The 13,065-nt window shown below is 50.5% G+C and overlaps 2 protein-coding genes across 7 annotated transcripts in view; one reads left to right on the top strand and one right to left on the bottom strand.

Moving 5' to 3' along the window:
- Nucleotides 1-12,647, bottom strand: part of ADAT2 (adenosine deaminase tRNA specific 2) — a 118,773-nt gene extending 106,126 nt beyond the window's left edge. The window contains exon 1 of one of the 4 annotated variants that reach the window (XM_063917484.1): nucleotides 12,488-12,647. The gene's annotated coding sequence lies outside the window, so the exon portion shown is untranslated. The remainder of the gene's footprint in view (nucleotides 1-12,487) is intronic. The other 3 variants (XM_063917483.1, XM_063917481.1, XM_063917482.1) reach the window with 3 other exon arrangements.
- The window catches only part of PEX3 (peroxisomal biogenesis factor 3), a 156,664-nt gene continuing 156,063 nt past the window's right edge, over nucleotides 12,465-13,065 (top strand). The window contains exon 1 of one of the 3 annotated variants that reach the window (XM_063917477.1): nucleotides 12,465-12,577. The gene's annotated coding sequence lies outside the window, so the exon portion shown is untranslated. The other 2 variants (XM_063917475.1, XM_063917478.1) reach the window with 2 other exon arrangements.

Below are 13,065 nucleotides of genomic sequence, written 5' to 3'. Positions count from 1 at the left end.
AACCGCCCAAGAAGAGCCCACTTTCCTAGTGGAGTGGGCCTTAACCGATTTCGGTAACGGCAATCCTGCCGTAGAATGCGCCTGCTGAATCGTGTTACAGATCCAGCGAGCAATAGTCTGCTTTGAAGCAGGAGCGCCAACCTTGTTGGCCGCATACAGAACGAACAAAGCTTCAGTCTTCCTGATTCTAGCCGTTCTGGTCACATAAATCTTCAAAGCCCTGACTACATCCAGGGACTCGGAATCCTCCAAGTCCCGTGTAGCCACAGGCACAACAATAGGTTGGTTCACATGAAAAGATGAGACCACTTTTGGCAGAAAGTGAGGGCGAGTCCTCAACTCTGCCCTATCCACGTGAAAAACCAAGTATGGGCTTTTATGTGATAAAGCCGCCAATTCGGAAACACGTCTTGCCGAAGCTAACGCCAACAACATGACCACTTTCCACGTGAGGTATTTCAACTCCACAGTTTTGAGTGGTTCAAACCAAGGTGACTTGAGGAAACGTAACACCACGTTAAGATCCCAAGGAGCCACCGGAGGCACAAAGTGAGGCTGAATATGCAGCACTCTCTTCACAAAGGTCTGTACTTCAGGAATAGAGGCCAATTCTCTTTGAAAGAAAATGGATAAGGCCGAAATCTGGACCTTTATGGACCCTAATTTTAGGCCCAAAGTCACTCCTGTTTGAAGGAAGTGAAGTAGACGGCCCAAATGGAACTCCTCCGTAGGAGCAGCTCTGGCCTCACACCAAGAAACATATTTCCGCCATATACGGTGATAATGTTTTAACGTCACGTCTTTCCTAGCCTTGATCAGGGTAGGAATGACTTCCTCCGGAATCCCTTTTTCCGCTAGGATCCGGCGTTCAACCGCCATGCCGTCAAACGCAGCCGCGGTAAGTCTTCGAACAGACAGGGCCCCTGCCGCAGCAGGTCCTGCCTTAGAGGAAGAGGCCACGGATCCCCTGCGAGCCACTCTTGCAGCTCCGGATACCAAGTCCTCCTTGGCCAATCCGGAACAATGAGTATTGTTCTGACCCTGCTTCTTCGTATTATTCTCAACACCTTGGGTATGAGAGGAAGAGGAGGAAACACATAGACCGATCTGAACACCCAAGGTGTCACCAGAGCGTCTACCGCTACCGCCTGAGGGTCCCTTGACCTGGCGCAATACCGCTTTAGCTTTTTGTTGAGACGGGATGCCTTCATGTCGATCTGAGGCAGTCCCCAACGATCCGTGATCTGTGCGAAGACTTCTTGATGAAGTCCCCACTCTCCCGGATGCAGGTCGTGCCTGCTGAGGAAGTCCGCCTCCCAGTTGTCCACCCCCAGGATGAACACCGCTGATAGCGCGCTTACATGGCCTTCCGCCCAGCGTAGAATCCTGGTCGCTTCTGCCATGGCCATTCTGATCCTTGTTCCGCCTTGGCGGTTTATATGAGCCACTGCCGTGACATTGTCTGACTGAATCAGAACCGGTTTTCTCCGAAGCAATTCCTCCGCTTGACGCAGGGCGTTGTATATGGCCCTCAACTCCAGGACGTTGATGTGGAGACAAGACTCTAGGCTTGACCAGAGACCTTGGAAATTTCTTCCCAGTGTCACTGCTCCCCAGCCTCGGAGGCTTGCGTCCGTGGTCACCAGGACCCAGTCCTGAATGCCGAACCTGCGACCTTCTAGTAGGTGAGCACTGTTCAGCCACCACAGGAGAGATACCCTGGTCCTGGGAAACAGGGTGATGCTTTGATGCATTTGTAAATGGGACCTGGACCACTTGTCCAAGAGGTCCCATTGAAAAGTCCTCGCATGGAACCTGCCGAAAGGGATGGCCTCGTAGGAAGCCACCATCTTCCCCAGGACCCGCGTGCAATGATGCACTGAAACCTTGTTTGGTTTTAATAGGTTCCTGACCATGGCTATGAGTTCCTGAACCTTTTCGATCGGAAGAAAAACCTTTTTCTGGTCTCTGTCTAGAATCAGCCCCAAAAAAATAAGAATTTACTTACCGATAATTCTATTTCTCGTAGTCCGTAGTGGATGCTGGGAACTCCGTAAGGACCATGGGGAATAGCGGCTCCGCAGGAGACTGGGCACAAAAGTAAAGCTTTAGGACTACCTGGTGTGCACTGGCTCCTCCCCCTATGACCCTCCTCCAAGCCTCAGTTAGGATACTGTGCCCGGACGAGCGTACACAATAAGGAAGGATTTTGAATCCCGGGTAAGACTCATACCAGCCACACCAATCACACCGTACAACTTGTGATCTGAACCCAGTTAACAGCATGATAACAGAGGAGCCTCTGGAAAGATGGCTCACAACAACAATAACCCGATTTAGTTAACAATAACTATGTACAAGTATTGCAGACAATCCGCACTTGGGATGGGCGCCCAGCATCCACTACGGACTACGAGAAATAGAATTATCGGTAAGTAAATTCTTATTTTCTCTGACGTCCTAGTGGATGCTGGGAACTCCGTAAGGACCATGGGGATTATACCAAAGCTCCCAAACGGGCGGGAGAGTGCGGATGAATCTGCAGCACCGAATGAGAGAACTCCAGGTCCTCCTCAGCCAGGGTATCAAATTTGTAGAATTTAGCAAACGTGTTTGCCCCTGACCAAGTAGCTGCTCGGCAAAGTTGTAAAGCCGAGACCCCTCGGGCAGCCGCCCAGGATGAGCCCACCTTCCTTGTGGAATGGGCTTTTACAGATTTTGGCTGTGGCAGGCCTGCCACAGAATGTGCAAGCTGAATTGTACTACAAATCCAACGAGCAATAGTCTGCTTAGAAGCAGGAGCACCCAGCTTGTTGGGTGCATACAGGATAAACAGGGAGTCAGATTTTCTGACTCCAGCCGTCCTGGAAACATATATTTTCAGGGCCCTGACAACGTCCAGCAACTTGGAGTCCTCCAAGTCCCTAGTAGCCGCAGGTACCACAATAGGCTGGTTCAGGTGAGATGCTGAAACCACCTTAGGGAGAAATTGTGGACGAGTCCTCAATTCTGCCCTGTCCGTATGAAAAATCAGGTAAGGGCTTTTATAAGATAAAGCCGACAATTCTGACACGCGCCTGGCCGAAGCCAGGGCCAACAGCATGACCACTTTCCATGTGAGATATTTCAAATCCACAGATTTAAGCGGTTCAAACCAATGTGATTTTAGGAACCCCAAACTACATTGAGATCCCAAGGTGCCACTGGAGGCACAAAAGGAGGCTGTATATGCAGCACCCCCTTGACAAACGTCTGAACTTCAGGAACTGAAGCCAGTTCTTTCTGGAAGAAAATCGACAGGGCCGAAATCTGAACCTTAATGGATCCTAATTTTAGGCCCATAAACACTCTTGTTTGCAGGAAATGCAGGAATCGACCCAGTTGAAATTCCTCCGTTGGGGCCTTCCTGGCCTCGCACCACGCAACATATTTCCGCCAAATGCGGTGATAATGCTTTGCGGTCACATCCTTCCTGGCTTTGATCAGGGTAGGAATGACTTCTTCCGGAATGCCTTTTTCCTTCAGGATCCGGCGTTCAACCGCCATGCCGTCAAACGCAGCCGCGGTAAGTCTTGGAACAGACAGGGTCCTTGCTGGAGCAGGTCCCTTCTTAGAGGTAGAGGCCACGGGTCCTCTGTGAGCATCTCTTAAAGTTCCGGGTACCAAGTCCTTCTTGGCCAATCCGGAGCCACGAGTATAGTTCTTACTCCTCTCCGTCTTATAATTCTCCGTACCTTGGGTATGAGAGGCAGAGGAGGGAAACACATACACTGACTGGTACACATATGGTGTTACCAGAGCGTCCACAGCTATTGCCTGAGGGTCCCTTGACCTGGCGCAATACCTGTCCAATTTTTTTGTTGAGGCGGGACGCCATCATGTCCACCTTTGGTTTTTTCCAACGGTTTACAATCATGTGGAAGACTTCTGGGTGAAGTCCCCACTCTCCCGGGTGGAGGTCGTGCCTGCTGAGGAAGTCTGCTTCCCAGTTGTCCACTCCCGGAATGAACACTGCTGACAGTGCTATCACATGATTTTCCGCCCAGCGAAGAATACTTGCAGCTTCTGCCATTGCCCTCCTGCTTCTTGTGCCGCCCTGTCTGTTCACGTGGGCGACTGCCGTGATGTTGTCCGACTGGATCAGCACCGGCTGACCTTGAAGCAGAGGTCTTGCTTGGCTTAGGACATTGTAAATGGCCCTCAGCTCCAGGATATTTATGTGAAGTGATGTCTCCAGGCTTGACCACAAGCCCTGGAAATTTCTTCCCTGTGTGACTGCTCCCCAGCCTCGCAGGCTGGCATCCGTGGTCACCAGGACCCAGTCCTGAATGCCGAATCTGCGGCCCTCTAGAAGATGAGCACTCTGCAACCACCACAGGAGAGACACCCTTGTCTTTGGTGACAGGGTTATCCGCTGATGCATCTGAAGATGCGATCCGGACCATTTGTCCAGCAGGTCCCACTGGAAAGTTCTTGCGTGGAATCTGCCGAATGGGATTGCTTCGTAGGAAGCCACCATTTTTCCCAGGACCCTTGTGCATTGATGCACTGACACTTGGCCTGGTTTTAGGAGGTTTCTGACTAGTTCGGATAACTCCCTGGCTTTCTCCTCCGGGAGAAACACCTTTTTCTGGACTGTGTCCAGGATCATCCCTAGGAATAGAAGACGTGTCGTCGGGATCAGCTGCGATTTTGGAATATTGAGAATCCAACCGTGCTGCCGCAACACTACTTGAGATAGTGCTACCCCGGCTACCAATTGTTCCCTGGATCTTGCCCTTATCAGGAGATCGTCCAAGTACGGGATAACTAAAACTCCCTTCCTTCGAAGGAGTATCATCATTTCTGCCATTACCTTGGTAAAGACCCGGGGTGCCGTGGACAAACCAAACGGCAGCGTCTGAAACTGATAGTGACAGTTCTGTACCACAAACCTGAGGTACCCTTGGTGAGAAGGGTAAATTGGGACATGGAGGTAAGTCTCCTTGATGTCTAAAGACACCATATAATCCCCTTCTTCCAAGTTCGCAATCACCGCTCTGAGTGACTCCATCTTGAATTTGAACCTGTGTATGTAAGTGTTCAAGGATTTCAGATTTAAAATAGGTCTCACCGAGCCGTCCGGCTTCGGTACCACAAACAGTGTGGAATAATACCCCTTTCCCTGTTGCAGGAGGGGTACCTTGATTATCACCTGCTGGGAATACAGCTTGTGAATGGCTTCCAATACCGCCTCCCTGTCGGAGGGAGACGTCGGTAAAGCAGACTTTAGGAAACGGCGAGGGGGAGTGCCTGAGTCCGCTTGTAAAGCCCCAGCGTCATGCTGAGGACTTGGCAGAAACGGGAGAGGGCTTCTGTTCCTGGGAACTGGCTGTTTGCTGCAGCCTTTTTCCTCTCCCTCTGCCACGGGGCAGAAATGAGGAGCCTTTTGCCCGCTTGCCCTTATGGGGTCGAAAGGACTGCGCCTGATAATACGGCGTCTTATGTTGAGAGGCTACCTGGGGTAAAAATGTGGATTTCCCAGCAGTTGCCGTGGCCACCAGGTCTGATAGACCTACCCCAAATAACGCCTCCCCTTTGTAAAGCAATACTTCCATATGCCTTTTGGAATCCGCATCACCTGACCACTGCCTCGTCCATAACCCTCTTCTGGCAGAAATGGACAGTGCACTTACTCTTGATGCCAGTCAGCAAATATCCCTCTGTGCATCACGCATATATAGAAATGCATCTTTCAAATGCTCTATAGTCAGTAATATACTGTCCCTATCTAGGGTATCAATATTGTCAGTCAGGGAATCCGACCAAGCCACCCCAGCACTGCACATCCAGGCTGAGGCGATTGCTGGTCGCAGTATAACACCCGTGTGAGTGTATATACATTTTAGGATATTCTCCTGCTTTCTGTCAGCAGGTTCCTTAAGGGCGGCCATATCAGGAGACGGTAGTGCCACCTGTTTTGACAAACGTGTGAGCGCTTTATCCACCTTAGGGGTTGTTTCCCAACGTGCCCTATCCTCTGGCGGGAAGGGGTATGATGCTAATAACCTTTTAGGAATTATCAGTTTTTTATCGGGGGAAACCCACGCTTCATCACACACTTCATTTAATTCCTCAGATGCAGGAAAAACTACAGGCAGTTTTTTCTCACCAAACATAATACCCTTTTTAGTGGTACTTGTATTATCAGAAATATGTAAAACATTTTTCATAGCATCAATCATGTAACGTGTGGCCCTACTGGAAGTCACATTCGTCTCTTCATCGTCGACACTGGAGTCAGTATCCGTGTCGGCGTCTGTATCTGCCATCTGAGGTAACGGGCGTTTTAGAGCCCCTGATGGCTTTTGAGACGCCTAGACAGGCACGAGCTGAGTAGCCGGCTGTCTCATGTCATCAACCGTCTTTTGTAAAGAGCTGACACTGTCACGTAATTCCTTCCATAAGCTCAGCCACTCACGTGTCGACTCCCTAGGGGGTGACATCTCCATTACAGGCAATTGCTCCGCCTCCACACCATTTTCCTCCTCATACATGTCGACACAATCGTACCGACACACAGCACACACACAGGGAATGCTCTGATAGAGGACAGGACCCCACTAGCCCTTTGGGGAGACAGAGGGAGAGTATGCCAGCACGCACCAGAGCGCTATATATATATACAGGGATAACCTTATAGAAGTGTTTTTTCCCTTATAGCTGCTGTTTTATTTATACTGCGCCTAATTAGTGCCCCCCTCTCTTGTTTTACCCTTTTCTGTAGTGCAGGACTGCAGGGGAGAGTCAGGGAGACGTCCTTCCAGCGGAGCTGTGAGGGAAAATGGCGCCCGTGTGCTGAGGAGATAGGCTCCGCCCCCTTCTCGGCGGACTTTTCTCTCGCTTTTTGCTGTATTCTGGCAGGGGTTAAAATACATCCATATAGCCCTGGGGGTTATATGTGATGTATTTTCGCCAGCCAAGGTGTTTCTATTGCTGCTCAGGGCGCCCCCCCCCAGCGCCCTGCACCCTCAGTGACCGGAGTGTGAAGTGTGCCTGAGGAGCAATGGCGCACAGCTGCAGTGCTGTGCGCTACCTTGGTGAAGACTGATGTCTTCTGCCGCCGATTTTCCGGACCTCTTCTTGCTTCTGGCTCTGTAAGGGGGGCGGCGGCGCGGCTCTGGGACCGGACTCCGAGGCTGGGCCTGTGTTCGGTCCCTCTGGAGCTAATGGTGTCCAGTAGCCAAGAAGCCCAAGCTGGCTGCAAGCAGGCAGGTTCGCTTCTTCTCCCCTTAGTCCCTCGATGCAGTGAGCCTGTTGCCAGCAGGTCTCACTGAAAATAAAAAACCTAAAACTAAACTTTTTCTAAGAAACTCAGGAGAGCCTCCTAGAATGCACCCTTCTCGGCCGGGCACAAAAATCTAACTGAGGCTTGGAGGAGGGTCATAGGGGGAGGAGCCAGTGCACACCAGGTAGTCCTAAAGCTTTACTTTTGTGCCCAGTCTCCTGCGGAGCCGCTATTCCCCATGGTCCTTACGGAGTTCCCAGCATCCACTAGGACGTCAGAGAAAGGTCAGACGCGTTGTAGGGACTAGCTGGGACTTCGGTATATTGAGAATCCAGCAGTGTATCTGCAACGTCTTCATGGACAGAGACACGCTGTCCAGCAACCTCTCCCGAGATCTCGCCTTTATGAGGAGATCGTCCAAGTATGGGATAATTGTGACCCCCTGCCTGCGCAGGAGCACCATCATTTCCGCCATTACCTTGGTAAAAATTCTCGGGGCCGTGGAAAGTCCAAACTGCAACGTCTGAAATTGGTAGTGACAGTCCTGCACTGCAAATCTCAGGAACGCCTGATGCGTGGGGAATATCGGAACATGAAGGTAAGCATCCTTTATGTCCAGGGAGACCATCCAATCCCCCCCCTCCAGGCTGGCGATGACCGCCCTGAGTGATTCCATTTTGAACTTGAACCTCTTCAAGTACAGGTTCAGAGATTTCAGGTTTAAAATGGGTCTGACCGAACCGTCCGGTTTCGGGACCACAAACAGGGTTGAGTAACATCCCTCTCCTTGCTGGAGATGAGGAACTGTGACAATCACCTGTTGAATATACAATTTTTGGATTGCTGCCAACACTAGCTCCCTCTCTGACGGGGAAGTCAGCAGAGCCGATTTGAAAAATCGGCGAGGAGGCAAGTCTTCGAATTCCAGCCTGTATCCCTGGGAAACAATCTCTAATGCCCAGGGATCCACCTGTGAGTGAACCCAGACGTGGCTGAAAAACCGAAGACGAGCCCCCACCAGATCTGCCTCCCCTCGGAAAGCCCCAGCGTCATGCGGTGGACTTTGCAGACGCAGGGGAGGACTTCTGCTCTTGGGAACTAGCTGTGTGCAGCTTTCTTCCCATGCCTTTCCCTCTGGCAACAAAGGATGATCCACGTACCTTCTTGTTTTTATTGGAACGAAAGGACTGCATTTGATAATGAGGTGCCTTTTTTGTATGCTGCGGGGGGACATAAGGTAAGAAATTTGACTTACCAGCCGTAGCCGTAGAGACAAGATCCGAGAGGCCGTCTCCAAACAACTCCACCCCCTCGTAAGGCAAGGACTCCATATGCCGCTTTGAATCGGCATCTCCCGTCCACTGTCGGGTCCACAAGAGCCGCCTAGCAGAAATAGACATAGCATTTATTCTGGAGCTTAATAAACAAATGTCTCTCTGAGCATCCCTCATATACAAGGCAGCATCTCTGATATGCTCTATGGTCATTTGAATGGCGTCCCTATCTAAGGTGTCAATTTCCGTAGATAAGGAATCTGCCCATGCCACAACCGCACTACAAACCCAGGCCGACGCCATAGCCGGTCGAGCAATAGTACCGGAATGATTGTAAATGTGCTTTAAGGTAATTTCCTGCCTGCGATCAGCAGGTTCCTTGAGGGAAGCCGTATCCTGAGAAGGCAGTGCCACCTTTTTGGACAAACATGTCAGCGCCTTGTCAACTTTTGGCGAAGATTCCCAGCGTATCCTATCAGTTTGTAGAAAAGGATACGCCATGAGAATCCTTTTGGGAACCTGTGGTCTCCTATCCGGAGATTCCTAAGCCTTTTCGCACAAGTCACTTAATTCAAATGAGGATGGAAAAGTGACTTCAGGCTTTTTCCCTTTATACATGTGTACCCTCGTGTCAGGGACAGGCGGTTCCTCAGTAATATGCAAAACCTCTTTAATGGCAATAATCATGTACCGTATACCCTTAGCCACCTTCGGCTGTTATTTTGCATCTTCATAGTCGACACTAGAGTCAGTATCTGTGTCATCGATCTGGGATATGGTGCGCTTCTGAGACCCCGAAGGACCTGGCGCCCCAGGGACAGGCATGGACTGGCTACCTGACTGATCCTTAGCTTCTGCCTTGTCTAATCTTTTATGCAATAGATTGACATTTGCATTCAAGACATTCAGCATATCCACCCATTCCGGTATCGGCGTTGCCGACGGCGACCTGACATTCAAGCACTCCCCCTCCACATCAAGCGAGCCTTCCTCGTCAAACATGTCGACACACGCGTACCGACACACTTCACACACACACAGGGAACCCCTTTCCTGAGGACAGTATCCCTGTCAAGGCCCTTTGGAGAGACAGAGAGAGAGTATGCCAGCACACACCCCAGCGCAATGACCCTGGAGACCAACACAAAATGTTTTTCCCCAGCAGCGCTGTATAATATGTAAACCGCCAATTATGTGCCCCCCCCCCCCTCCCCTCTCTTTTAAGCACCCTTTCACCGTGTGTAAGCAGGGGAGAGTCCGGGGAGCTTCCTCTCAGCAGTGCTGTGGAAAGAAAATGGCGCTGGTGAGTGCTGAGGGAGAAGCCCCGCCCCCTCGGCGGCGGGCTTCTGTCCCGCTCAAACTTAGTAAAATATGGTGGGGGCTCTTTTATATACATGTACAGAGCCCACCTGTACATGTATATAGTCTTTTTGCCATGCAGAGGTTTATATTGCTGCCCAGGGCGCCCCCCCCCCCCCCCACGCCCTGCACCCTTACAGTGACCGGAGTATGTGAGGTGTATGGGAGCAATGACGCACAGCTGCAGTGCTGTGCGTTACCTCAGTGAAGCTGAAGGCTTCTGCCGCCTGACGACTTCTGTCTTCTGTACTTCTAGCTCTGTGAGGAGAACGGCGGCGCGGCTCCTGGGGTGGACGCCCAGTAAGAACCTGCGTTCACCCCCTCTGGAGCTAATGGTGTCCAGTAGCCGAGGAAGCAGAGCCTGTCTCTGACAAGAAGGTCTGCTCCTCTCTCCTCAGTCCCTCGATGCAGGGAGCCTGTTGCCAGCAGTGCTCCCTGTGAAAAAGTAGTAAAAGGTAGAAAAAAAAAAATCCAAACAAAAATGCTTCTAGGCAGAGAACTCTGGAGAGCTCTCTGCAGTGCACCCATCTTGCTCTGGGCACAGTGTAAAACTGAGGTCTGGAGGAGGGGCATAGAGGGAGGAGCCAGTGCACACCCAGAGTCCAAAGCTTTCTTAAAGTGCCCTATCTCCTGCGGAGCCCGTCTATTCCCCATGGTCCTTACAGAGTCCCAGCATCCTCAAGGACGTTAGAGAAACTGTATATTATACCCCTTTCAGACTCACATAGCCGGGTCGCACCTGGGAATGTGTACACAGGTGCTTCCCAGGTCCGACTCGGCTTGAGACCCCTTTCAGACTCGACCCGGCATATTGCCAGGTTGGTGACGTCACCGGAGGCTGCGCTTGGAGATGATCATCTCCAAGCACCGCCTCCTCCTATGCAGAGAACGGGTGCCGGGTCTCCTTGACCCGGCTTACCCGTTCACACTGCACGCCTCCCGGGTCGATTCCGGCTTCAACCCAGGTCACAACCTGGGATAAAATGGCGGGAAGCTCAACTCGGGATATTCTTTCAGGACCCTTTCACACTGAGCAAATTCCTGGGTTGATGCACATTCATGTGCAATAACTCGGGAAATATTTGTCAGTGTGAAAGGGGTATAACTCACTGCAAATGGTGTTGTACCAAACAGTAGTGTTGCTTTCGGCCTCTGTGTTTTTTTATTTTTAAAGCCACTGCATGGCTGTTACATTTACTTTCACAAAAGCCAGGATTTGGGGTGCAATTCACTTTTTTTTTTTTTAAATCGCTCTGATGGCACCCAGACAGGCTGGGTTTCTCCGTGTAAAACGGCTAAACCCGACCAAACTGCTGTGCGCAACGCAAAAAGTGCCGTTTGGGTGCCCAAATGGGTCACTTTTCAGCTAGCCAGCATGGGGGGCTGTGAGCTGAAATGTGTCTTCCTGCGGCTCAGCGTGCCTCAATGGAGCAACAATTGAATTGCTCTGTTGAGTGCCATCTAGTGTCAGCTGTGGAGAGAAACACTACACGATCTCCCATACAATGACTTGATACATTGTGATGTGTGTAAACGACAGACTACACAATGGTTTTGCTTAGTGGTTGCAGGTACCATGATTGCACAACATATCGTTTAGTGTGTACGCAGGTCACCATATATGTACCAAAATCCTGAAATAAAGTGATATTTCTGGCTACACATGTAAAACTTGAAACAAACAAATCCAGGAATAAGTAAGCAATGAGGGCAAAGGGAAACAGACAACAAGCAGAAGGCTTCAATACCACATAAGTTAAAACAAAATATAACTATACCTAAACTTGTCTCACACCAAACTGATAGGGGTATAGGTCATTAGGTCGACCACTATTGGTCGACATGGTCACTAGGTCAACATAAACAAGGTCGACATAGTTAGTTGTTTTTTTTTTTACTTTTTTTGGTGTTGTTTTCTTCGTAAAGTGACCTGGAACCCCAATTAGTGCACCGTGTCCCCTCGCATGGCTCGCTTCACTTGCCATGTTTCGAGCAAGGTGCCTCGCTGCGCTCGGCACAAGTTACTATTACCAATCGTAGTCCACGTGGATAGTAAAGTATGAAAATTTTCAAAATAGAAAAAAAAAAACATGAAAAACACGTCGACCTAGTGACCCTGTCGACCTAATGACTATCTACCTAAGTGTGGTCGACCTAATGACCGTATCCCACTGATAGACACCGATATTATCAGGCTAATTGTTGAAAAAAAAAAAAACTATCAACGAATATGATGTGTGTATAATATATGTTTATTACGGTGATATGGACCAAATTATGAGAGGGCTTATGATAGGGAGAGGGGAAATGATAAGAGGGTCTCATATAACCAAACTCTCCCCCCTCCCTCAGCTTCACATGGGGATGGGAACACGAGGCTGAAGTTAACTTCTTACTCGGCCAGCTTCTTATCGTGATGAGTACCATGGAGTACATACATCATGTGCAGCAACTTATGGGCTCCTCTCTGTCCCTCAGCATGCCCCTCAGACCGCCGTACATAGCGCAGGATCATCGCCGATAACATTTCTGATATTCCCAACCCCAGGGCCAGCACCAGCACTGTCTCTCTGCCTCCCCTGCTTACCTGCTCAGGGAGGAATCATGCGTGACAGTCACATGTCAGCCGGGCCCGGAACCAGGAAGCGGTGTCTCTGTATCCGGGGGGAACCAGCTGGTGGGTGCACTCTCTGTGTCCACTGTCCACACTTGTTTTACTTCGGGGAGGTGGAGAGCGGCGGCTGAGAGCTGAGTATGAGGCACACACATGACACACAGGCACTGGCCAGATAGAAACCACATACACGGGGCGGGGAGGGGGCCATGACACATGTAACGCGGTCCGCTCACTCTCACTCTGTGCTGCAGCTGTAACACCTGCCTGTGCCTGTCCCCTCTCCTGTACCTAATGTGTGCTGCGAGAGACCGGCTGCTAGGTGAGAGCTGAGGCAGTATATTGCACCAACAGAGCTGGCTGTGCATTGCCCCAGTGGTACACACAGTGCACTAGTGATAGTAAGGGTGCATCTGCTGTCCCAGTGTATGTTTTACTGATTTCCCCCAGTGTCTGTATTTCTAAAACTAGACAGGCTGTACCTGATAAACCTGTGCGTTGCCAAACATTCCCAAAATCCCTTACAAGTGATGTATAGTCAGGGACATGTT

Source organism: Pseudophryne corroboree, chromosome 4, assembly GCF_028390025.1.
Source record: "Pseudophryne corroboree isolate aPseCor3 chromosome 4, aPseCor3.hap2, whole genome shotgun sequence".
NCBI lineage: Eukaryota > Metazoa > Chordata > Amphibia > Anura > Myobatrachidae > Pseudophryne > Pseudophryne corroboree.
Note: the sequence above shows the minus strand (reverse complement) of the source record. Positions and strands in the feature narration are given on the sequence as shown.